This window comes from Sphaerodactylus townsendi, linkage group LG05 (assembly GCF_021028975.2).
Source record: "Sphaerodactylus townsendi isolate TG3544 linkage group LG05, MPM_Stown_v2.3, whole genome shotgun sequence".
Lineage (NCBI taxonomy): Eukaryota > Metazoa > Chordata > Lepidosauria > Squamata > Sphaerodactylidae > Sphaerodactylus > Sphaerodactylus townsendi.
In genome coordinates this window covers 57,576,422-57,600,667 of record NC_059429.1, presented here as the reverse complement: position 1 = coordinate 57,600,667, position 24,246 = coordinate 57,576,422, and the positions used below count along the sequence as shown (strand labels likewise).

Genomic DNA, 24,246 nt, shown 5'->3' with positions numbered 1-24,246 from the left:
TCTGGCCAAAGCTGTATGGCACAGAATTGTATGCACTGCAGAATCAAGGAATTAATTTCAATTCAGTGGTGGGCTTTGCTGGTAAGAAATGAAATCGTTTTTAAAATCCTTGTGAATCCTGTGCAAGACTACTATAAACTTACTGGTAGAATTGGTGATTGCTGAGATACATGGCATATTTCATGTAGCAGAACCTTTAATAATTGTGTCTGGTGGGAGAGGGGGGCTATGCTAGTTCATTTGGGTATCCTGAATCTGCAAGAGTGGTGTATAATAATATTATTTTCTATATTTAAGGCAATCATTTTAGAAAGTATGAGCTCAAGAATCCTCCCTATTGCAGAGAGCATATCTTTATGAATACTCAAATAAAAATCATATATACATGATCACACTTCCATATTATATTTTATGCAAGTTGCCTTTTTCTTTATCATGCCTTGGTTTCATGTTCAAATTTGCTTACATATTTTGAAATCACCACTTCACCCATAAACATTTGACACTTTTATCATCTTGCCAGGGTAGTAAAGAGGCATTCTGGGATAACTCATCTATATTAAGTGCATTTCATTTTTTTCTGCTTAAGTGTAGTACCTTCCATTTCTCTCTGTTGAAATTTTGTAAGTTTTGGCCCAGCTCTCTAATCTGTCCACATCATTTTGAATTCTCACCCTGTCCTCTGGGGTATTTGCTTCTCTACCTCATTTGGTGTCATCTGCAAATTCATTCAGCACATCCTCTATTTGCAATTACAAATCCACCTAACAGTAGCAATGTCTAGCCAACATTAACTAACATTTGACTAATTTCTAGCAAGAATATTATGGGGGACCTTGTCAAAGGCCTTACTGAAATCAAGGTATGCTACATCCACAGCATTCCCTTCATCTACCAAGCTTGTCACACTATTAAAAAAAGAGATAAGATCTTGAGTGATTATGGCATTTCTTCCAAATGCTTGCAGACTTTTGGTTTAATTATATGCTCCAAAATATTTCCTGGTATTTGCTCTCCTCCAGTCTGCTGGGACTGAATTCTCAAAGATTTTAGCTAGTGGTTCTGAGATTACTTCTGCGGGTTCTTTTAATATCATGGGATGTAGTTCATCAGGACCTGGAGACTTGAATTCATTGACAGTAACCAGGTATTCAAGAATTACCTTTTTATCTATTATGTGCTTGACTTCCCCTACTGCATCATCCGCACCATTTTTTCCAGGTTGAGCACCATGGAGACAAAGAAAGTGTTGAGTAGTTCTGCTAAGTAGTTGAGCAAATATGTCACATAAGGTTGTCTGACCCAGACTGGCAACCAGCAGAATATCTAGAAGGGATATGGAGGATGGCCTGTGGCTAGTGGTAGAAATCCTCAGAAGTGGTGTCTCTCCTCTCTAAGAATTGGCCAAAACTGAATAGTAAAACCATAGTTTTTGGCAATTCCTAGAGAGCTGTGATAACACTTTCAGATTTCACTGGATAATATATCACACCGTCAGCTAAAGACCATTATTTTATTTTGCTTTGTTTCTCATCACCTCTCACAGCAGTGATGGGAAGTGAAAACAGGGTTTAAGAGATCTTTTGTGAGGGACAGTATTGCTAGGCCAAGCCCAGGATAGTTGGAGACCCATTCACATTGCTAAAGGATCACCTCAGATATTATGGTAACAAACAAGGCAGTCTCCCATTTGACAGCACACAAGCATGCAGTTAATAAAGCTTCACCTCCAGACTGGACTACTGTAACTTGCCCTATGCTGGTCTGCCTTTGTCTGTGACTGGAAACTGAAGCTTGTGCAACATGCGGCAGCCAGGCTCCTTATTGGGGTGTTGTATAGGGACCGGATAACTCTAGTCCTGTGTCACCTCGACTGGTTGTCGATTGAGTACCAGATCATATTCAAAGTTCTGGTGTTGACCTCTAAGACAGTGAGCAGTCTTGGATCCGCATACCTGAGCGACCGCATCGCCCAATATTGCCCCATGAGGTCCCTCTGCTCATCAGAGGAAAACCTGCTGGTGGTCCCTGGCCCAAAAGACATCTGACTGGCTACTACAAGAGTCTGGACCTTCATGCCCCTGGCCCCCACCTGGTGGAATAGGCTCCCCAGTGAGATCAGGGCCCTGTGGGACTTAAATTGTTTCTGCAGGGCCTGCAAGATGGAGCTATTCTGCCAGGCTTTTACATCTGGGCAGCCTGGTTTGAACTAAATCATCTCATCACTACTGGTCTCCCGTGGACACAGAAGGGGGGGGGGATGTTGCCATCTATTGCTATTTTTGGCTTTATGATGATTGATGATTGTTGATGTTTTTATGTTGTTGTTGTTCACAACCCTGAGCCCTGCAGGGAGAGCGGGATATAAATTGAAAAATAAATTTAAAAAACCATGTATACATGCAAGAGAAACAACTGCAAACATGCACTGCACACGTGAAGACACTGGATCTGAATTTGTCTTCCCAATGGCTTAATCACGATGACATTAAAATATCCTAAATAAATAAGAATAAATAAAACAATATCTGTCAGTATCAAAGTTGGGCTCACTGTTTAGACATTACCATGCAGTAGCTAATAAGGTTGCAAAACTCCAGGGGCGGGCCTGGAGTTCTTCAAGAGTTATACATGGATTCGCTTCCCTGAAGGCCATGGAGCTTTGAAGCTCACTCCGTAAGCTCTGCCATCCCCAGGAACTGCCCCCAAACTTCCAGGAATGGCCCAAATTGAAACTGGGAACCCTAATCTGGGAGAGGTAAGAGTGCTGGAGGCGCGTCAGCTCCATACATGCCAAGGCCACCGCCACCTCTATTACCACCCGGCTGTGCTCTGGCTTATACTTCATTCCCAACGCATTCCGGTCACACCTCTGCCGTCACGCATTGTGGCCTTCTATGACTGCACTTGCCTCAACTCCAGCTTTTCCGAGACGACCCAGCGCCTGGGCCACTTGTGCGCACCTGCGCCAGAAAGCGGCGAGGGCTCCGGCCGTCTCTGCCACCACGCGGAGAGAGCTGTGCCCAAGACTCGCGCCTTGAAGCTGGGCCACGGCCACCACGTGCCCGGCAGAGAGGAGGGGGCGGGACGCTCATTCACGACTTCCACGCCCCCCCCACCTCCCCGCGAGCCAAGGGGAAGCGTGAGAAGAAACGGCGATAGCTCTGACGCGGGGCTTGTGGGGGCGGCCGCGCTTCCCTCTCCCTCTGTTCGGCTGGCGTTGGCGGAGCCGCCGCGCTCCTTCCCGCTGAAGCGCTCCGAGGCAGGAGACTCTCCGCAGCAGGCTCACGCCCCCGCGGGGAAGGCGCCCAGGATTACTCCGTGGTGGGGGCAGGGAGGGCACCCCCTCCTCCGAGGGGGCAGGTCCTCCTCGCTTTCCTGTGGGGGCGCCGCGACCGGGCTGTGCTGGAGGGTGGCTCGGCCACCTGCGCGCAACCAAAGCAGCTCTGCCTCCCTCCTGCAATCCCCACACCTGGAAATGAAGTCCAGCGAGGGACGAAGCGAATGAATGAAGCTGCGGCCCGAGGAGGCCCGGAGCCCCGCAGAAAAGCCCCGGCCGAGCCGACCTCCCCGCCTCGGCGTCGCCGTGGAGATGTGAAGGCGCCTTCTCCGCATGCCCTTGCGGAGCCTCGCTCTTGCGCCCCGCACTGACAGATGCGCCGGGAAGGGGGGCGGTCCGGCCCCCCCGCTTTTTGCATCGCCGTCTACGCGGCGGCGGCGGCAGGAGCCCCCTTTCTCCGCTCGCCAGCTCCCTCCTAAAGGATTTACTGGATGAAGAGCGGGCTTTTTTGGTGGTGGCCTCGGCGGACTGGCAGCCCGAGAGACTTCAGCTGACCAGGTACCTGTTCGCCCGGAGGGGAGAGGAAATAGACCCAGATGCTCACCTGAGGGGTGTCCGCATCGTGCTCTGACGGGGGGGAGGGGAAAAGAGAAAGGGAAGGGAAATCGCCATGTCTCTGCACTAACCCCCCTCCCTCGTTGCCCACCCCCACAAACTGCGGACCCCGGCCGCGTTCAGGAGTCTCAGTCCTCGCTGATATCATCTGCAGGCGGGCGAGACTAATGGACGCTTTCCCCACCCTGCAGTGCCAGCGTTTGTACTGGGGCTGCGTCGGTTGGTGGGGAAGGGGCTGCTGTTCCTATGGCTGGCTGCTTGCTGTAGGGGTGTGTTAGCCGGGGAAGCGCTGCACACCCCGGCTTCCTTCCTGGGCGAGCAGCGATCCGGGCAGGGCGAAGTCGCCCGTTGGGGCTTCCTTCTCTCGGCTTTTCGAATTTGCGTGGCTATTGTGCTGTGTGAGGTGGCCACGGGTGCTAGAGTGGTGGCGGTGGGTTGAGCGATGGAGTGGAGGAAGCGCCCTAGGGTGCTGGTGGTGGTAACCGGATGAAGTGCGGCGGTTGCTAGGGAGAGGAAGCGCTGGCTGCAGAGACGCAAAGCGAGAGGGCGCATGGTCGCCAACTCCCCCGGTAGCTAAATGAAACCCCCCCCTCCACTTGTAGGCTTCGAGGGGGCGGGGTGGATGAGGAGGCGCTCAAGGTGTCAGATGCCCTTCGCGTGGAGCGGCTCCCCGTCGGCACTTGTGGCCAGGGAGATTTGCAGATTCTGCAGGATCTCTACTCGAGAGTCCGCTAGCCTTGTGCCTTTGTACTGCGAAGTTTTAATGCTTTGAGGGGGAAACGAGGGCGTCTGGATAGGCTCCGTTCTTGTAATTCGAAGGTTGAATTCGATCAGGGTACCAAATCAACCAGGAATTGCCTTTAGCGTTTCTGCTGCCTGCACAGGAAGAAATCGTGCGGCTCCCTCACTCTCACCACCTCAGGAAAGAGCGAGGTGTAAAAACCAAGTGGGAGGATCTAGGATGACATTGATCTCAATGCAGTTTAGATAGTACCTATTGGAAACTGCTCTGCAATGGTGTGTGGGCATCACGGTGCTTCCTGAACCTCCAGCAGTTTTTGAAGCCCTCTTGCCGTCTTGCTGCTTTTGTGAAAATGGGGTCTTTAAAAAGAGAAATTATAATGTCCATTCTACAGGACCAGAGGTGTTTGGAGCCATTTCCAACCATTTCATCCCACCAAGAAGCCCCATGTCCCCCCCCCCCCCGCGCCTCCCTATGACTGTGACTCAGAATGGTTTGCTTCTTCTGTGGCTGTGTGAAAGAGAGGCTTTAAGCTAACTTCACTTGTGGCTCCTTTCTACCCAGCCCTATTAATTAAACACCTACAGTGTGCTTGTCATTGTGTGCCATTTAGTTGATTTCGGATTGTATTTACACCAATGTAACTGCACTCAGCTAAATGCTTCAAAGTTCTAAGAAGGGTTTTGATTGATTTTTTTCACTTAACACATCCGTATTAAGGATGTATATGATCCATTATGTCAGCCTGATGTACACCCATCTCAATTGATAAAGGCTCTTATCTGGAATTTGGTATCAGCTAAAATAGTTCAAGAAATTGGAAAACTATTGGGATATATTATTCTCTTTACTTAACTGAGGAATAAAAAGTGAACGCTAGCTTTCAGATAAAACTGAGCAACTGTACACAATAAAGATGGTGGAAGACGCTATTTTAGTCAAGGAAACAATGCCTTTAATAGTAATGTACTTGTTGCTAACTGATGCTGTGAATTAAAGTTTTATGAAGGGTATTTATGAAGGGAATTTTCCAGTGACTACTCATCTTAAATATATCTTGAAGCCCTATTATTTAGCACATATTAAATTGTTGTAATACTTTACCACTTGTATCTAGCCAATTCTTACAATAACAATAAATGTTGGAAACTTTCTGGAAACTTCTGTGTCTCTACTCCCACCTCCCATTTTTTCTCCATTGTCTGCCTTCCCAACTGTTGTAAAATTGGTAGGGGGAGGGGGAGGAAGGGATGCTGAACTTTTTCTAGCCCTTGTAACTTTGCCTTTCTATCAAAACCAAAAGGCTCATACCACACAGATCTCAATGTGCTGCCAATGTCTAGCTGCTCTGGTTTCTAAAGCAAATTAAAACTATTTTCAACAAAGAAACCAAATATTATCTGAATGTATCAGATAATACATATGCCCCTCAAAAGTATGTGTTAGGTGTAATTGGGAATTAAACTCACTCCAGTAAAACAGTAAAAAAAATATCTTTTAATGCTTTTGGCCACTTTGAAACTAAGGTTTCCCCTGAGCAAATTTCATTCTACAGTACCTGACCTTTATAACATTTTAAGTAGAAACATCCACTCCCCCTCAAAAACCCCTATAAGAATATTTTGACGTCAAGTCAATTGAAGACTGATAGGCAGCATATGACCTCCATTTCATCTACACACATATAATCCTGAAGGAAAGAAACAACAACAAGCAGGAAACTTAATCTGAAAAGCCTCAAGCCAGATCCTAGAAGGAAATGTTTGGATTCACACATTTCTCTCTCACTCCTAGATGGATTCTGCGCAGTGCAAGTATGACGGGTGTAGGATGCAATACAAACTTTTTTTGAGGGGGGGGGACTTTGCAGAGATCCCATCCCTCCAACAAGTCTGCGCTGTTTTATTTCTCTCAACTCAAGATTTTTGAAAATCACTAAACCAGTGATCCTTTTGCAAAATCCCAGGTTGTTACCACTCCTGCATGAACAGCCAAGCAGGAAACACTTTATTTCCCTCCCTTCCACAGTTTCATTTACAGTCAGGGAGAATCCACCTGCCATTGTCCTGCTGTTGCAGGAGGCCCATTTTTCTTTTCTTTTTTTTTAATTTTGCATGTTGCACATGAGCAGCTATGCAGATGCAGCTGAATGGATTGTGGAATGATCGGCATGGCTGTGGGGGTTCATTTCTGCATGCCTGCATAGCTACGTGTGTGTTGCAGGAAATTAAAAAAAAATAGAGAAGTGTCTCTGTGTGAAGGCATGAAAGCAACCCAGATTATTTTCATGGTCTCCAGTTGCTGCCTGCATAGCACACATGTGAATGGGAAAAAGAAAAACGGGTTCCTTTATAATGATTGCAATCCATTATACATTTGTTATGTGTAATTGACCCTAGTTTGAAGCACTTTTACTGTCTTTATTGGTTGGCAGGGTTGCTTAGCCATTGAAGAAGAGTACTGACAGCTAGCACATTGTAGAAAAATTTAGGGTTTTTACACAGTTATATCTGTCTTTGCGTGAGACTGGATTCTTCTACAAAATTATATACCCCAACAACCATTTCTATAGTTCTTAACAACTGAGATGGGGTGTCTTTGGACCTTAACCAAAATTGCTTTCAAATTAGAATGACCAGTGTTCAGCTGTCATGAGCCAACCCCTGGATACTTACCAGGACACAGAGGACTCTGAGGCAGAACCTGAGGACACAGTTCAGCCAGAGTTGGCTGCTCCTGGGGAAGACCAGGCAGCAGAGTCAACGCCCAGTCCTTCCCTGCCTGATGATATGCAGGCCTGAAGATTTTACTGAACCCAGTGATGAGCCAGCTGTGCATAGGAGGCAGAAGCAGAGGCTGCTCCTGCAGAAGCACAGAAGGAGTTCTCGTTTGGCAGCAATGCATGGGATACTTGAAGTCTCTGCATCTGATGAGGACTAACTCCTCACAGAATCCCAGCCCCCTGAACAAGGCTCTCTCTATAAGCCTTGCTGTGAGCCTGCTTCTGCCTGGATGCAACAAGTGTATTACCTGTCGCCGCTGTGTGCCTGGTTCTGCATTGATTCCTAGCCTGCTCCTTGGTTTTCCTTGACCTATTGGATTGTGATCTGACTACGCCTAGCCTACTGCCTGCTTTGACCCATTGGACTGTGACCTGGCCACTCTTGTGCTTGCTGCCTGCTTTGCCCTACGAGGTCAGATCTGGCCACACCCCTGCCTGCTAGCAGCACATCAGCAGTCCATCTAAAAAAAGGCAGTTTCTGTCATACAGAAGCATAAGGCAACATACACAAGCATATTTTGAATGAATGTGTAGGTAAACCATACTTTGAAATGTACTTGGACTCATAAACAGGTGTGGTTCTTTTTACTTATAGATAGACAGCATGAACAATTCTTGAATCCAGATATGATATTGTCAAAGTTGATGTGCCTTTAGCTTCACCATGAGCTCAGGATGTCACATATATCCTGCAAGGTGTTGTGAGGAGAAAGCAAGAGGATATTAGGCTGAGAAGTGACGATTTCCACAAGTTTATCCAGTGAGCTTATTAGCCAAGTGAGGATTTGAATCTAAATCCTCATCTGATACTCTAACCACTGTACTACACCAGCTTTATGTATATTGATGTTTCTCTGTTCCCCCTTTCCTGACTGAATGTACTTCTTCTCCCTCTGGAATTCAGATCTAACTGACTTTTAGGTCCTGAACTCTACTAGAAAGTGATAGATTTTGAGAATCTCTTATTCTTTCAAATTGACTTTCACTTCACTTTTAAAGACTTGCCTTGCATATAAAGTGAGAAATAAGTTTCTGCATGTAAAGTCCACTCTCATAATGGAGATCTGTTAAGTCCTTGCTGTGTCAGGAAGATGGCTGAAACTGGGCATTTCATGTATATAAATTCCAGGAAGTGTAAGGTACTTCTATTGCTTGACTTTTATTGAAATGGTGATCAAATCCCAAATTACTTCCACAGGACTAAACATGCAGTATGTTTCCTGTGTTGTTTGTCCTGGCAGTCACCTTTCATAGTAAGGCCCAAGTACCTTGGATTCATAAGAGTTGTTTCCAGCTTACTTTTGGCAAGAGTGTCATAGTTCTTTGCTCTGTTGTAAGCAGTCAGATTGGCATCTTTGGATATGAAGAGCCAGCATGGTGTAGTTAAGAGTGGTGGACTCTAATCTGGTGAACCGGGTTTGATTCCCCAGTCTACCACATGAAGCCTGCTGGGTGACTGTGGGCTAGTCACAGTTCTCTTAGAACTCTCTCAGCCCCACCTACCACACAAGGTGTCTGTTGTAGGGAGGGAAGGGAAAGGTGATTGTAAACTGCTTTGAGACTCCTTAAAGGTAGGGAAAAGTGGGGTATAAAAACCAACTCTTCTTTATCTTCTTACAGTTTCTTGCTTTTTAAAGTATTCATTTCTGACAGAAAATATGATAGGTAAGAATATACTTTGGTATTTGTAGTGTCACCATGGAGACATTTTTTCTCCATGCTTTGTCCTTGGCCTTTTCACCTAAAGAGAGCAAAACAGAGAAATCTATTCCTTTTTTCTCCCGGGGAGAGGTATTGTGGGCAGTTGAAATGTAGAGAAGGTCTGAATAACTACTGCAAATAACATATTCCTGTTAGTAATATGTGTTCAAACAAGGGCAGTAACTTCTGCTGACAAGTTACGTGGGTGTTAGTTCTATGCATCAATTTATTCCAGTATTTAACAAAAGATGCAGACTTACCATGGCAACCCTTTTCTCTCTCCCTCCATCAAATGTTGCAGTGCATATGTTGTATTAGAAATAGCAGCACCTTCTTAAAGAAATAGCAGCAGTATAATGTACATTACAGCTATTATTACATCTATATAATGTTTCTTCTGAATACAATTTCACCTGAAAGGAACTGACCTATTTTATTTTACCTAAATTTTAAAGTAACATTAAATCTCGTGTGTCTATTTTAAAAAAGTTTAGTGAAAGCAAATTGGTAAAGTCATGCTTTTAATAATCAAAGAAAGACTGCTTGGTTTTAACTGTTAATGTAGAACAATATATGAATATGAGTACTTGTCTGAGAACATATAGCATTTTGTTATAGGAATGAAGACATTTTTCCAAAAAGCTGTTCACAAAAAATCACTCATAGTTATTGTTCTTGATTATAATAATTCACTTACATTCTTCATCTGTCTATAACACTTGTAATTAAGCAGCAGAATAACCCTTTATGTAAAATTAATACTTGGTTATTTGTCAGAAAATCACTGAATTGCGTGACTGTTCTGTATTGGCTTACAATATTTGCAGTTTATAACAAATCAAAGTTACTTGGTCCCCTTAACCTTTTCGTTGTACTTTCTTGTTTTAACAGGACCATATATTTGATATTGTATGTGTTGAACTTGTGAGTTTTTTGGAGAGATGTGGACTAAAAGTGTCATTGATTAATCATTCACACTGAGAAGAAGGCAAGGATTCCTACCAATTTGGGAAGATTGTGTATATATTCTAAGCTTTACATTTCTAAATTTTAATTTGTTTTCATGTTATTTTAATGAAACATGCCATTTTATAACCAATGTAGGTATGTCCCAACCACTTTTTAGAACTTCTAGATTAGATCATAACTAACAGTGAATTGTCATGACTAAAGGGAATTGTCAAAGTGTGAAAATATTTCCTTGAAACCAGTTTTAAAATGTAAACATGCTAATTAAAATATTGAGTTGAATAAAGCATTGAGTTGAATATAAAGCATCTTTGTGTTTCTTAGCAACACACTTTCATAAGCTTTATTTCTAGAGTAAAGAGCCAATGTCTTGTAGGGGGCAGTTGGTCATCAATTCATAGGTTCCTTTCCTTGAAACTCTTGCATGTGTTGGGGTTTGGAGAGGGCAAGAAAGAGCACAGTTCTCCACCAAGCTTTGGGAAAGACTTCATTTTCTTTTCTACTTTTTGATCTACCTTCTCTGTGTCCTAGAGCAAGCAGGGGAAGATCCTTTCTCTTAAGCAGCACTTGTCAAAAGGCTTGGGTGAGGAGATGAGGAGAAGAAAGATAAATTAATCTATTTTTGAAGATTCCTGCTTAAATGGTATCAGTATTTGGTATATCAATATGATAAAATACTTGGTCACATCTCTGACAGAAAGAGACAGTGTTTTCTTTAAGTATAAAGACACGAGTCCTTTCAGTGCACTAGATGTATCCAATCCTTGCTAAGTCAAAGAGTATTTATGATGTTAATACAAGTAGATGTAGGAAAAAGAGTTATACACCCCTTTCTCTCATGTAAGGAGACTCAAAGGGCTTACAAACGTTGTTCCCTTCCTCTCCCCACAACAGACACACCTTGTAAGGTAGGTGGGGCTGAGAGAGTTTTGAAGAACTGTGACTGGCTCAAGGTCACCCAGCAGGAATGTAGGACTGCAGAAACAAATCCAGTTCACAAGATACGACTTTGCCGCTCATGTGGAGGAGTGTGGAATCAAACCAGGTTTTCCAAATCAGAGTCCACTTTCTCTTAACCACTGCGCCATGCTGACTCTTCCTATGCCATGCTGGCTCTAAAGCATCTCCAAGAGATGCTTTAAGAGTACATAGTGGTTTGAAGATTTTTCAGTAATGTGAGGAGAATACTACCTCTTTGTATCAAGAGTTTTATGGGATATAATGTGGTCTTTAGCCAGGTAACAAAACACTGGAAACTGCTGATGGAGTTGACGAAGAGTCTTGATATTAATCTGTAAGAAAAAATTGTGATAACATTTTATAATATATTTTCATACAAAGAATAGATGTATTCAGATTTGATCTCCATTATATTTTGGACTTATAATTCTAATAAACCATGGTTATTCTTTAAAATATTTTTGGGGGTTTGCTTTCTGTGAATTCATTTAAAATGACAAAAATATAAAAATGGACAGATCTTCAGTGGCCAGTCACTGATGTTATTTGGAGAAAGTATGTGTATAAATGAACAGATAAGACTGTGCATATGACATTCCTTTCCAGTCTCCTATATTGCTAATAAAGGTTGTTGTTGTTGTTATTGTTATACAGTGTTCAGTTACAATATGCAATGTAAATTAATAGAGCTTCCTCCCAACCCTTCTCTTAAACAATGTATTGATCTAGTAGGCAATCACAACAATTCTGAAACCACAGCAATCCATTGCACATCTGTTTAGGGAGTTTTAATGTGTGTTCTGCTTTTCATTGTAAAATTCACTTAAAATATACAAAAATACATTAAATGTGGTGCTAAAATTAAATACTCAGTGGGCCTAAACTAAATGCTAATTGAAGACACTAAATGTAAGCTTGCTGGAAATGTGAGCAGACCACTATCTATTCTTTCTTGAACCATTTGAAGGTGAAAAGTTTGTCCCAGATGGTGAGGTGGATGGAACAATGTCATGTCCTTTTCTTCAGTTTACAAAATTGGTTTTATTAGAAAGAAATCCAAAACAGTATTAAACCAATTTAGCTGTTACTATGCAGAAACTCTCCTCACAACAGTTTCCTCCATTTGTTTTGGTGGAGAAAAGCTGCTTATGCAGATATTGCTTTGCAGGATGTTATTTCAGATGCTGTTGCAATAAGCAGGTATACTTAACATTTTGCAAAATACTTTCATTTATGGACAGTGGCATGGCACCCTGAAAATGATGGTTGTGTTCTTACTGAGTTGGCTGCATCACTGTATTTGAAAGTTGAGTACTCAGTAGGATGCTTGAGTTTCAGTGTTCCATGTATGCTGTGAAGTATTTAAATTCCAAGGTTTATGCCTATGCCTGTGATAATAGAGCTGACAAAGTCTCAGATATAAAAACTGTTTAAGTAGCAAAACAAAATTCTTTGCCAGTTCATGCTATTTGACCTCATAACAGTCTGTTAAGATCAACAGTTCATAATTTTCTCAGCAATGAGGTTATGCTGGTAATGCAAACTGAAGCATTATGCACATCACAGGTGCACTCAGTAATATCTATTTTAATAAAACATGGTGGATCCAAAACAATCACCTTGGTTGGTCCCTTAGAAATCATGAAATAGATTTAACAGCAAAAAGATGGGAGAAAAATCAACTTTCTTCTATGTGACTGTTTTCCACATGTTGCCACTGTGTTCTTAAGTGTATTCTTGCAACACAGAGAACTAGACACATACATGAATCAATTCCTAAATGTTGAAATTCTCAGCTGATGTTGTAGCAAGTAGCTTCTTAGGGAAATGGGACTCTGACAGGATTTTAAAGAAATTTACATTATTGTGTAGCAAGGTGTAACCCAAGCTCACTTCTGATCGTATGCAGGGAATACGGATGGAAAACTCTGTGAAACCAAAGATGACTGTTTTGTTGACTGTATGCTGTTAATCAGTGACCAGTCCTAGTGAACTGGTCACCCCTTGGTGCAGGGAAAAAAAGTAGTGTTGTGAAAATAATGGCCCTGTGATCTCTCGATTCTAGTTTGGCACTGGTTATCACATTATTTTTTCCACATTTTCTGATTTGCTGTCAAATTCTAGCAGATTGTGGTTTCTTCTTAAGTGGTTTGAAGGCTGACTTCTGCTGTCTAATGGCTTTATCTGTCTTAATCTCAAAGTGTAAATGGCTTCTTCAAAGTTCTGTAGTACTTGGTAATAGCAATTCTTTTCGTTTTTAAAAATACGTAATACCCAAAGGTTTGTGTATACTTGATAAAACCTAAAAAGGTAAAAATAAGATAAAACCATGAAACTGGCAAAGAACTCAAAAGAACATCACAATCTAAACAACACTCTCCTTGAATTAAGGCCTGTTGGTTAGCCATAAGTAGAATTCAAAGTAGACATGCTGATAGAGGGCAAAGCAGCTGTCTTTTTTAAGCCAAAAAGAATTTGGCTGGCAAAGGGTTATGCCATCCTCTTCCTTTCCCCCCTCCCTTTCTGCACTGCTGACCTTTGACAGAATGTCGTTTCAGTCTGTGGGGGAAGAAAATGTCAAGGATATAAAGGGAAAATGCAATGCTATATATAATCAGTTAGGTGCCCCAAAGATATGCAAAGCTTATGAAGCTGCTTTTATCAAGTTGGAGTTTTGATCCATCTATCTAAGTATAGTTTCCTCTGATGTTCAATGGCCCTCCATTATCTCAAGTCTGAAAAGTCTTTCCCAATACCTATTTAAGTCTGGATTCACATGAAGGGGTTTTCCATGGAGGTCATATTGCTGGTGTAATTGTTGGTCAGTTCATGCTTGCAATAAGATTCCAGATGGCTTGGGGTACTCACTTTTTTCCCACCAGTATTAACTGGTTTCCCTTTCACACAGATTCATTTCTCATCTCCCTTCTCCTGCTTTTGTCACACTCATGTAATTATTCTTTGCTCACTCCTCTTGAATTGTTTTGGTACAAGTGTAGCACTGCTAAAAAAAATAGGGCAATTCTAAATGCCCGTTTTAAATAAACCATATTTGCTCAGTTGCAGCACTGAGCAAGACATTGGGACAGATCCCTCCTGCCAGTCTAATTGTACAATGAATTAATTCTTCCTGTATAATTGATCTCCATTGCAATTATGAACAAAACATGTAGTGCTGATTCCTTACCCACTAATCTCCATATAATGGGGTTGCATTTTAGTTCTGAGCAGAAGAAATGCACTGGTACCAATTTCTAGAATCAGCAAAGATCTTTTAAGAGGAGAGTCCAATAGTTAAACCTGGGACCTTCCACATAAGAAGCAGACCCTTTCTTACTGAGAAAATAAAAAGGTGATTGAGGAAGGAGGATCACAAAAACCAATCGATTGAGATTCTGAGCAATTTGAGTAACAGACTGATAGAAGGGTTCCGTCACCAAGAAGAATGCCTTTGAGTCTCTGCAGGTAAAACTTCAGGACCTGTAAGATGTTTCTGAATCACATGTCTGTTAGCTTGATATTTGTGAAAGTGGCTTAGCTACAAGGAAGCTTTGAAAGATACAGTTCTTTTGTTACTTCTGAGAGAGTATGTGAAAGGACAACGTGGACATCTCATTACATGGAGAAACTCCAGATGCAGGATGGCTCATGTGTCCTCAGACAATGTCAAGATATTCTGAAAACACTGGGAGTGTGTGTGTATGCCATCAAGTCATAGCTGACGTATGGCAAGACTTCATGGGGTTTTCAAAGCAACAGACATTCAAAGGTGATTTGCCATTGTCTGCATAGGCTAGAGTTTGAGAGAAATTTGGCCCAAGGTTACCCAGCAGGCTTCATGTAAAGGAGTAGAGAATCAAACCTGTTTCTCCAGATTAGAATCTGCCACTCTTAACTACTACACTTTACTTGGCTCTCTGAAACATTATAGTGCAGCGTGTGAACCTTTCCAAGTTATTTTTCCTTTTCCCCCCGTCTCCTTTTTCTTGTCACTTCCTCATTTGATATCTACCTGTGGGATTTTTATTAACTATTTGTTTTATTTTTATTTCAGAAAATGTATATCCCACCTTTCTGCTCTCACAAGGGCTACAAGTTGAAACATACATACAAATTAAAACATAAACACACTAAGTAAAATACAGTGCAAACTTAAATACATGCTTTAATGCATTAGTCTGATTTTTTACCAGCAAAGATGTAGACAACCAATGATTTGATGTTCCTCTTCATGTGACATTCAGATCTACATTGTAATGCAAAGCTTTAAAAACAATGCCACTAAATTATTCAGTTTTTAAAACTGTTTACAACCTTGTGAATTTTATATTTGACAAATGGTTCTTATTCCTGTCAGTATTTCAGCCTAATGTTCTGGGACTTGTGGGTGTTACAGAACAGAACAAATTTACCTATCTGCTAATGTGATACCACACTGGAGTTTTAAATGGGATTATTTTTGACAGTGCTTATATGGTAGATGTTTTTCCTTACAAACATGAATATCTGTAGCATTAATTATGATCTTAACTTTATCAGCTATGAAAATCCTGTCATGAAAAATAGCTTGCAGTATTTTGCCATGCTGTATTCTTTCAAATATTTACCTTCTGGTTTGAAGGTTCAGTAGACTAGATAGAAAGAAAACTAGAGCAGAATATGGGTATGTCCTTGGGGTTGGAATGGATTTGAAATTGTGGATCTTAATTCTTGCAACCTAAGAGAACATGTTGCAACCTGAGAGAACAAAGAGGGTCATACCTCTTGATATTCAACTTGTTTGGACATTTAAACATACAAGCACAGCAGGATATAAAGATTTGGGGCCTGTTCTGCAATACCACAAAATAAAGCAAATATTGCCAAGTGATTGATGTATTTTGTTTTGTGTTTTACATTCATTACAGGATAATGTTGTGATAATACAATTCTTTGGCTGCTAAGAATGTGAAACAAAGCAAAGAGGACTGAAAAAGAGCAGTGATAAAAGATCAGGTGGAATTAGGATGGACATCTAGTAAATATTTTCTAGCACTGAAATTGGTATAACATCCAGTTTGGGATATTAAAAGTGGGCTGGACAAAAGCTTGGAAGAAACAGGCTGGGAAGAGTTGTTAGGGAATAACCAAGAGATTTTAGGGTACTCAAATGTGAAATTATTGAGCTGCTGACTATACTCTGTCTCACAGAAAGATAAGAGTGCGGTTGTTATTGGTACGGCAGAAGTGGGTACTTCTGCAGCAGAAAATAGACTCAAAGAACTATGAGCAGGTGGGAGAGCAAGGCCGTGGGTGGGAGAGCTTGGTGGGGAGGGAAGGAGCAGGTGGCCAAGATAGGTCTGTGGAGTGAGTTGCAGGGGAAGTGGGCAGGCCCGGTTTGGTGTTTGGACTGAGGGAGGGGACAAATGGGGAGGCTGTTGCCAGGTCTGGCAGGAGAGCAGTGGCTTGCCACAGCTGTTCAGCTGTCCCAGCTTGGTGTTTGGACTGGGGGGACACTAGGTACTAGAACCCAATGAGAGTGATCTAAAAGGAAGGAGTTCCAGGAAGTGCAATAGGGGAAGATGAATTCAAATCCTCTCAGATCTTTTGGTGAGACAGAGTTTAGTATCTGTAACTTATGACTAAAATCAGCCACTGGAATGGAGGGCTGAAAAATAATATGCTACATCAATTTTTAAAAAGGAGATCCAGAGGGAAACCAGAAAGTTATTAGTCAGTTACCCTAATATATGTCCTAGACAAATTAGTACAAATTGTAGTCATAAGAACATAAGAACTAGCCTGCTGGATCAGACCATCTAGTCCAGCACTCTGCTACTCGCAGTGGCCCACCAGGTGCCTTTGGGAGCTCACATGCAGGATGTGAAAGCAATGGCCTTCTGCTGCTGCTGCTGCCAAGCACCTGGTCTGCTAAGGTATTTGCAATCTCAGATCAAGGAGGATCAAGATTGGTAGCCATAGATCGACTTTTCCTCCATAAATCTGTCCAAGCCCTTTTTAAAGCTATCCAGGTTAGTGGCCATCACCACCTCTTGTGGCAGCATATTCCAAACACCAATCACACGTTGCGTGAAGAAGTGTTTCCTTTTATTAGTCCTAATTCTTCCCCCCAGCATTTTCAACGAATGCCCCCTGGTTCTAGTATTGTGAGAAAGAGAGAAAAATTTCTCTCTGTCAACATTTTCTACCCCATGCATAATTTTATAGACTTCAATCATATCCCCCCTCAGACGTCTCCTCTCCAAACTAAAGAGTCCCAAACGCTGCAGCCTCTCCTCATAAGGAAGGTCCTCCAGTCCCTCAATCATCCTTGTTGCCCTTCTCTGCACTTTTTCTATCTCTTCGATATCCTTTTTGAGATGTGGCGACCAGAACTGAACACAGTACTCCAAGTGTGGTCGCACCAAGACTTTATATAAGGGCATGACAATCCTTGCAGTTTTATTATCAATTCCTTTCCTAATGATCCCCAGCATAGAGTTTGCCTTTTTCACAGCTGCCATGCCTTGGGTTGACATTCCCATGGAACTATCAACTAAGATGCCCAAATCCGTTTCCTGGTCTGTGACTGATAGCACTTACCCCTATGTGCATCACTTTGCATTTTGCTACATTGAACTGCATTTGCCATTTCTTAGCCCACTCACCTAATTTATCAAGGTCTGCTTGGAGCTCTTTGCAATCTTTTGTGGTTCTCACCACCCTACATAATTTGGTATCATCTGCAAACTTGGCCACCACACTACCGACCCCTACTTCCAGGTCATTTATGAATAGGTTAAAGAGCACTGGTCCCAAAACGGATCCTTGTGGGACACCACTCCCTACATCTCTCCATTGTGAGAACTTCCCATTTACACCCACCCTTTGCTTCCTGTTCCTCAACCAGTTTTTAATCCATAGGAGGACTTCCCCTCTTATTCCTTGATTGCTGAGTTTTCTCAACAGTCTCTGGTGAGGAACTTTGTCAAAAGCAAATCAGAATTATTAGACACATAAAGGAACAAAGCCCGGTGAGGAAAAATCAGTAAGGTTCTGCAAAGGGAAGTCCTGCTTCTCCAGCCTTTTGGAGTTCTTTGAGAAAGTGAAGATATGAATGACCTGATAGACATGATATAATTTGACTTTCAAAAAGCTTTTTGATAAGTTACTTCATCAAAGATTCCTGAGTAAGTCTTAGGATAAGAGGACAAGTACTGTCATGGATTAAAATTGACTAAACAAAAGGAAGCAGAGAATAGAAGTAAATGGACAGTTCACTTAATTCACAGAAGTAAGCAGTGGGGTGCCACAAGGATTGTTATTGGGGCTAGTACTGTTTAATTTGTTAACAAACTGGGAGTGAGCAGTATAATGGCCATGTTAGCAGTTGACATAAAATTATTCAGTATGGTGAGAACTCCAAGAGGACCTGCACATCTAGGTTGAGTAAGCAATAAATGTGGCATATGAAGCTGTGTGTAAAATTATTAACATTGAAACAAAAAATCCCAACTTTGTGTGTATTTCTGCTCACCATATCTTAAGAGGACATTTCAGAGCTGAGAAAAAATACAGAAAAAGGCAACAAAGATGAATAAGCGATTGAAGCACTTTTTCTAATAGGAAAGAAGAAGAAGAGTTTGGATTTATACCGCCCCCCTTTCTCTCCTGTAAGGAGACTCAAAGGGGTTTACAATCTCCTTTCCCTGAAGAGTCTGTAAACTTTTAGTTAAAAAAATAGACAACTGAGGAGGGGGGGGGTCATGATAGAGGTTTACAAAATGCACAAGGTAGAGCGAGTAGACAGGAAACTTTTTTCTTGCTCCAAAAATTCTATAACATGATGATATTTAATGAAGTTGGTGGCTAATGGATTCAGGATGGACAAAAGGAAGTACTACTTCACTCTGTGTGAATAAAGTGTAGAATTTTCTACCAGGGGATGTAATGATGGACACAGGCATACAATGCTTTAAAAGACGGTTAGAAAAATCCATTGGTGTTAATCAAGTCTATCAGTGGCTACTAGTCAGTGTGACTAAAGGGGATCTTGACATTCAGAGGCAATACACCTCTAAATATGAATGCTAGGAAGCAACATCAGAGGAAGGCTTCAGCTTCTATGGCTGATAGTTGGCTCTCCAGAGCAACTGGTTGGTGACTGTGTGAGGCAGGATGCTGGATGAGCCAAGCTGATAGACTCACAGCCCCATCCGAAGGGGGAGGCAAAAGGACTTGTGGGAACGGTGCACCCATGCACCAGTGTATCTGCCCTCCCCAGGGCACTTACCCTGGTGGAGAGGGAGATGCGCTGGCAGCCAGCCAACCCACAGCTCTGCTGCCATAGAACCTGGAGGTCTGGGCTGCGGTGGGGCTGTGCTGGTGTCCTGCTTAGATGCCAGTATGGGAGAGGGTGGGCCAGGGCATTCTCAGGGGCAGAGCGAGTTTAGTTTGCTCCTTCCTGGGATTGAGGCCCAGTACTGAGGCACACCAGCCCTCAGACTTATGTCCAGTGGCGGAGATCCCATGGGGACATCTGGGGACAAATGACCCGGGCACCCTTCGTGGAAGTCATGTGGGGAGGGCAAAATCATGCAATCATGCCCCACCCCCTTTTCTAACCAATCATCAACGTCTTTCCTTCCGCTCTCCATGCTGTGCTCGTGCTTGGTCTCTCTAGAGCTCTCTGTTTCTCTATATAAAAAACTCACTCAGCTAGGTATTTTTGTCTCCACAATCAGCAAACCTTTCAAGCTATGGTGAGTCTCATTTTCATTTTATACAGTTTCCCAGAATCCTCAGGGCAAATCACTATTTTGTAATTTGCCCTCATCCCTTTCTACCCCTCCAAAAATATATTTCCTCAAACTGTCTCCCAGCATCCTCAGAGCCTGCATGCAAATGAGCCTTCTTCTCATTAGCTCTCATTTGCTTTAAGTTTTGATTTTGCCTCAGGGGGGTGGGGGAGAGAGAAAAGACTGGAATAGAGCCGGGAGAGTGGAGAAGAGATCGAACATGCCCTTCTGAAAATTGCTTTGGTAAGTTTTAAAAGAAAAGATCTGTGAATTGTGACACAAATTTGTGAATCTGTGACACATGAGATCTTTAATGCATTGAATATGAAAATAATTCCTTTATAGGTAGTGGTTTAGCACTATAAAACTGCATTATGCAGACAGCACATAGGCAGGATAAACTTTGGAGATTCAGAATTTACAAATTCAAAGTTTACAGATCAATCTCATAAATGCTAGAATGCATCCAGCCATGAAACTTGAACAGTTGAACCCACAAAGTTTTAATTAGTAGTATTTTTATGCTATGCTATTAAATGGAGTTGCATAAGCCATTTAGTTAAAAAAAATTATGCTGATACATCTATGCGATTGTCCTGAACCCCCTGCAGGGCCCCTGAAGGGGATCCTGGTGCCAACCTTGCCTTCCCCTGCCCAGGCGTGGAATCCCGTTCTCCAGGGAGTGGACTAAGTGTGATAGCCATTTCAGCCACAGTGTGTCAGTTAGCTTAGAAGTGTGACCCAAATAGCAGGGGGGCGGTGCTTCCTCCTCCTCCAACACCGTCCCGTCTCCCATCTTCTCCCACCACAACCACCTCCCCACCCTTTCCCATCCTTTTATCTCTTCAGGCCCTTCCCATGTCCCTATAAGTCCCTCCCCACTCCCCCAAGACCACCCTCCTGCCCTCAGTCTCACCTGGCCTGGCTCTGTTCCCGGGTCCTGCCCCTGGCCTTGGCCACAGCCTCGCTTGTGCGAGGCCCGTAGCTCCTGGGGCCTCTTGGGACGGCAAGCGGGTATGCTGAGCCTCGATGCCGCTTGCCGACCATCCGCCTGTCCCGTCTTCTTTCCTGGCCATGGCTCCACCAGCTGGCTGGGGGCTCTTCGGGCTGGTGGCCATGTCACTGGTGTGGCTGGAGGATGGGTGGGAGCCATCTCCGGCTGCGTGCGGGGGGCTCTCTGCCTGCCCACCAGGAAAGTCCAGGGAGGGGGTTGTCCCCACACCTGGACAGTGATGTAAGTGTTGCATACTTTATTCCACTTGGAAAACATTTATCTTTCAGTTTTCACCCTTGCTATTTTAGTTGCCTGTGGCTATTTTGTTTTTGGTATAGCTTTTGGCATATAATTTTACAATACTGTGTATCTCAAGGTAAGTATAAGGCAATAGTTAGCTAAGGAGTGCAAGTCATATATTGTTCCAACCTCCAGGTGGTAGCTGGAGATCTCCTGGAATTATAAATGATTTCCAGGTACAGAGATCAGTTCAGCAGGAGAAAATGGCAACTTCATATGGTAGTTTCTGCATTGCACTCCACTGAAGTCTGTCCTCTCTCTGAACCCCCCTTCCTTTGGGTTTCACCTTGAAAATCTCCAGGTATCTCCCAATCCAGGCAACCCAAGGCACAATGTAGGATATTTTAATAATAGCTATATTTTCAATGTTTTAATGTCACCACTGCTTGTTTGTGATTAATAAATTGTAAACAAGGAGTCTAGAAGAAAGAGCAGGGGACATGAACACCTATCTGGCCATAATTTCTCTGCATCTGGGATTGTAGAGAGAGATGTGTTGGAATGCTTAGAGTAAACTCCCCACAGTAAACTCCCTGAGATTCAATTTGTAATTTGATCATCAGTAATTCGATAATGAGAGCAGCCTCTGAGAAATTTTAAAATAATTGCATTTCATCATGAATTCTAAACTGGCTTTTTTCTATGTGTGCACATACATTCTTGAATTGCCAGTTGGGAACAGTAGTATAGGTGTGGGGGAAGATAGTATGGATCCCTCATGGAAGAGAAAGTGACAGTGAGTCTATTTTCAGGTAATTTACAAAATATTTCAGCTGACTTCTTATTAAAAAAAAGAAGTTAGTGAAAAACATAAGAAAGCCCTGCAGGATTAGACTAGTAGTCCATCTAGTCTAGCATCTTGTCACACACAATGGCCAGCTAGTTACTCTCTAGAGGGCCAACAAAAAGGCATAGAGGCCAAAGTCTGATGTTGCCTCTTGGCACTGGTATTCAGAAGTTTACTGCCTCTGAATGTGGAAGTTCTGCACAGTTTCAGCACTCAAGACAGATTTTTCAAGAGCAAGTCAAGAAAGTAGATTCTGAGTTTGTGCCCAAAGCAGCTTCTGGCCTTGGCTACCCAGTCTGATGAATGCTCACCATATAAATACAAAAGAATGCATAAACTCTCTCCCCCTCTCTCTCAAGAAGAACCTTTGGGTCATCCAGTGGTTACTTTGGGCTGCACCATTAGTAATTAGAGGACAAATCTGCAGTGCTTGGAGTTCTTGTAGATACAAGTGTGAAATAGGCATTCAGAGGAAGAGTTGGAAATTTAGGCTTGCTGGTATGGTGCCTTAGTTGGGCAGGTTTGATATTAATCCAAATTGGCTATTGTTTCTGGCAATGCTTGGGAGAAATGCAAAGGAATGAGTGGAGGGTAAATAAATGGACTTAACTAAGTGATTGAGCCCTCTTTTTCAAATTGCAATGTATTTATAAAAAGGCTGCAAATAATGTCATTATGTTAAGTAAGAATGAGCAGGAAGGACAGTTATGAGCTTTCCCCACAAATGCCGTGGCAAAGCAATGTACCTGCTTCTATTTCCCTTAATTGTTAGGTTAATGGGAGATGCTTGAAGGTTGAAAACTTGATCCTTCTGTCTCCCAGAATTAGGCAGAAAAGGGAAAGAATTACCAGAATTGGGCTGCTGGATATAACACCATAAAACATTTTCACAGCAATAATAAAACATTTTGAAAACATTTTAAGTGTTATGTTGTTAAACATTTTGAAAATGTCAAAAAATATTTCTGCTGTGTGGCATGGTCCATTACTGTGTTCAGATTTGTGAGTTGGGGCATATTCTATAATGTGATGGTGACTTTGAGATGACCTGGTGCAAAAAATCATTCTTTAGTTGAAGTGGGGAAGGGTGGCCTTTAGTCAAGGTGGGGGAGGGCAGCTGCCCATGTGGGCCCCCCAAAAAAACTCAGATTTTGCCCTGGTCTCCATTTTTCCTAGCTATGCCTCTGCTTATGCCACACTTTCTGTAGCATAGTGTCCTTTCAGTCCCTATGGGACTTTTCAGCAACAGGGAAGTTTCAAGACTTTTCCCTGCTCCCTATGCTCCAACAAGGAGGGGTCAGGACAGTGCCACATCTGAGTTGCAGCCCACTGCCTTCGGGTTCGAATGTGCCAGTCAATTAGCTCTCCTTCAGGACTATGCTGGAGTTTATTTATATGTATTTTTATCTTGCCTTATACCTGAAGGTCTCAGGGCAGGTTACAATGTAAAACTTATAAAGTCCAATGCAACTAAAACCTGGCACAATAAAACCTATTAGCATTCATAAAAGCTGTTTAAAAATACATAAAATTATCAAAGGGGAAAACCATCTTTTCAGGGAAAATAGATGCGTCTTTACCAATTTTCTAAATGCAGGTGTGTCAGTACAATTCTTCTAAGAATGGCATGATGTGCATCTGGCCAGCAGTACTCATTAGCAGTCTTTCTGCTGCACTAGCTGCAGCTTCTGAATCATTTTCAAGGGCAGCCCACATAAAGCACATTACAATTGTCCAATGTGGAGGTTCCCAGAATGTGGATTACTGTAGCCAGATCATCTGTCCAGAAGAGGCTGTAGCTGGCCAACTAGTCAGAGCTGACAATAGGTATTCCTGGCCATCACCTCCACCTGAGCTTCAAGTGTCATAGCAGAGTCCCGGAACACCCCCAGATTTTACACCTGTTCTTCTAGGGAAATAACACTCCATCAAGTATAGGATATCTGAAGTCGGGTCGCAAGGAAGGGTCGCAAGGAAGAGGCAAGACGCAGCGATATCATCGGGTGGAGAGAAGCCAGCAGCTAATCTGCAGGTTGCAGGCTAATCTGCAGGCTAATCTGCCGTAGTCTGGTCCCTGGCACCTTTTATTAGGGTTTTCCAAGAGGCGGGGCGGGAGGTGGGAGAGCAGGAGAATGTTGTACAGTACATGACTCATGGGGCTGCGTACGTGAGAGAGGAAACGTTCCTGTCCGGGCCTAATCCATACCTGGGGGTATACACCCCTTTGTCCCTTTGTCTGGGACATCTTATGACAGTGAGTCAGGCATCTCATGACCTATGACTCATGGGGGTCTTGTGACAGGTGAGCGTGTGCGCCCAGAAGGGCACAGATGGCACAG

The 24,246-nt window shown here is 42.8% G+C and overlaps 1 protein-coding gene across 8 annotated transcripts in view; it reads left to right on the top strand.

Annotated features, from left to right (window-relative positions):
• The first annotated feature begins 3,189 nt into the window (after positions 1-3,189).
• The window catches only part of LRRC7 (leucine rich repeat containing 7), a 268,314-nt gene continuing 247,257 nt past the window's right edge, over positions 3,190-24,246 (top strand). For 7 of the 8 annotated variants that reach the window (XR_007244582.1, XM_048497223.1, XM_048497228.1 and 4 more), the window contains exon 1: positions 3,190-3,838. The gene's annotated coding sequence lies outside the window, so the exon portion shown is untranslated. The remainder of the gene's footprint in view (positions 3,839-24,246) is intronic. The other variant, XM_048497224.1, reaches the window with a different exon arrangement.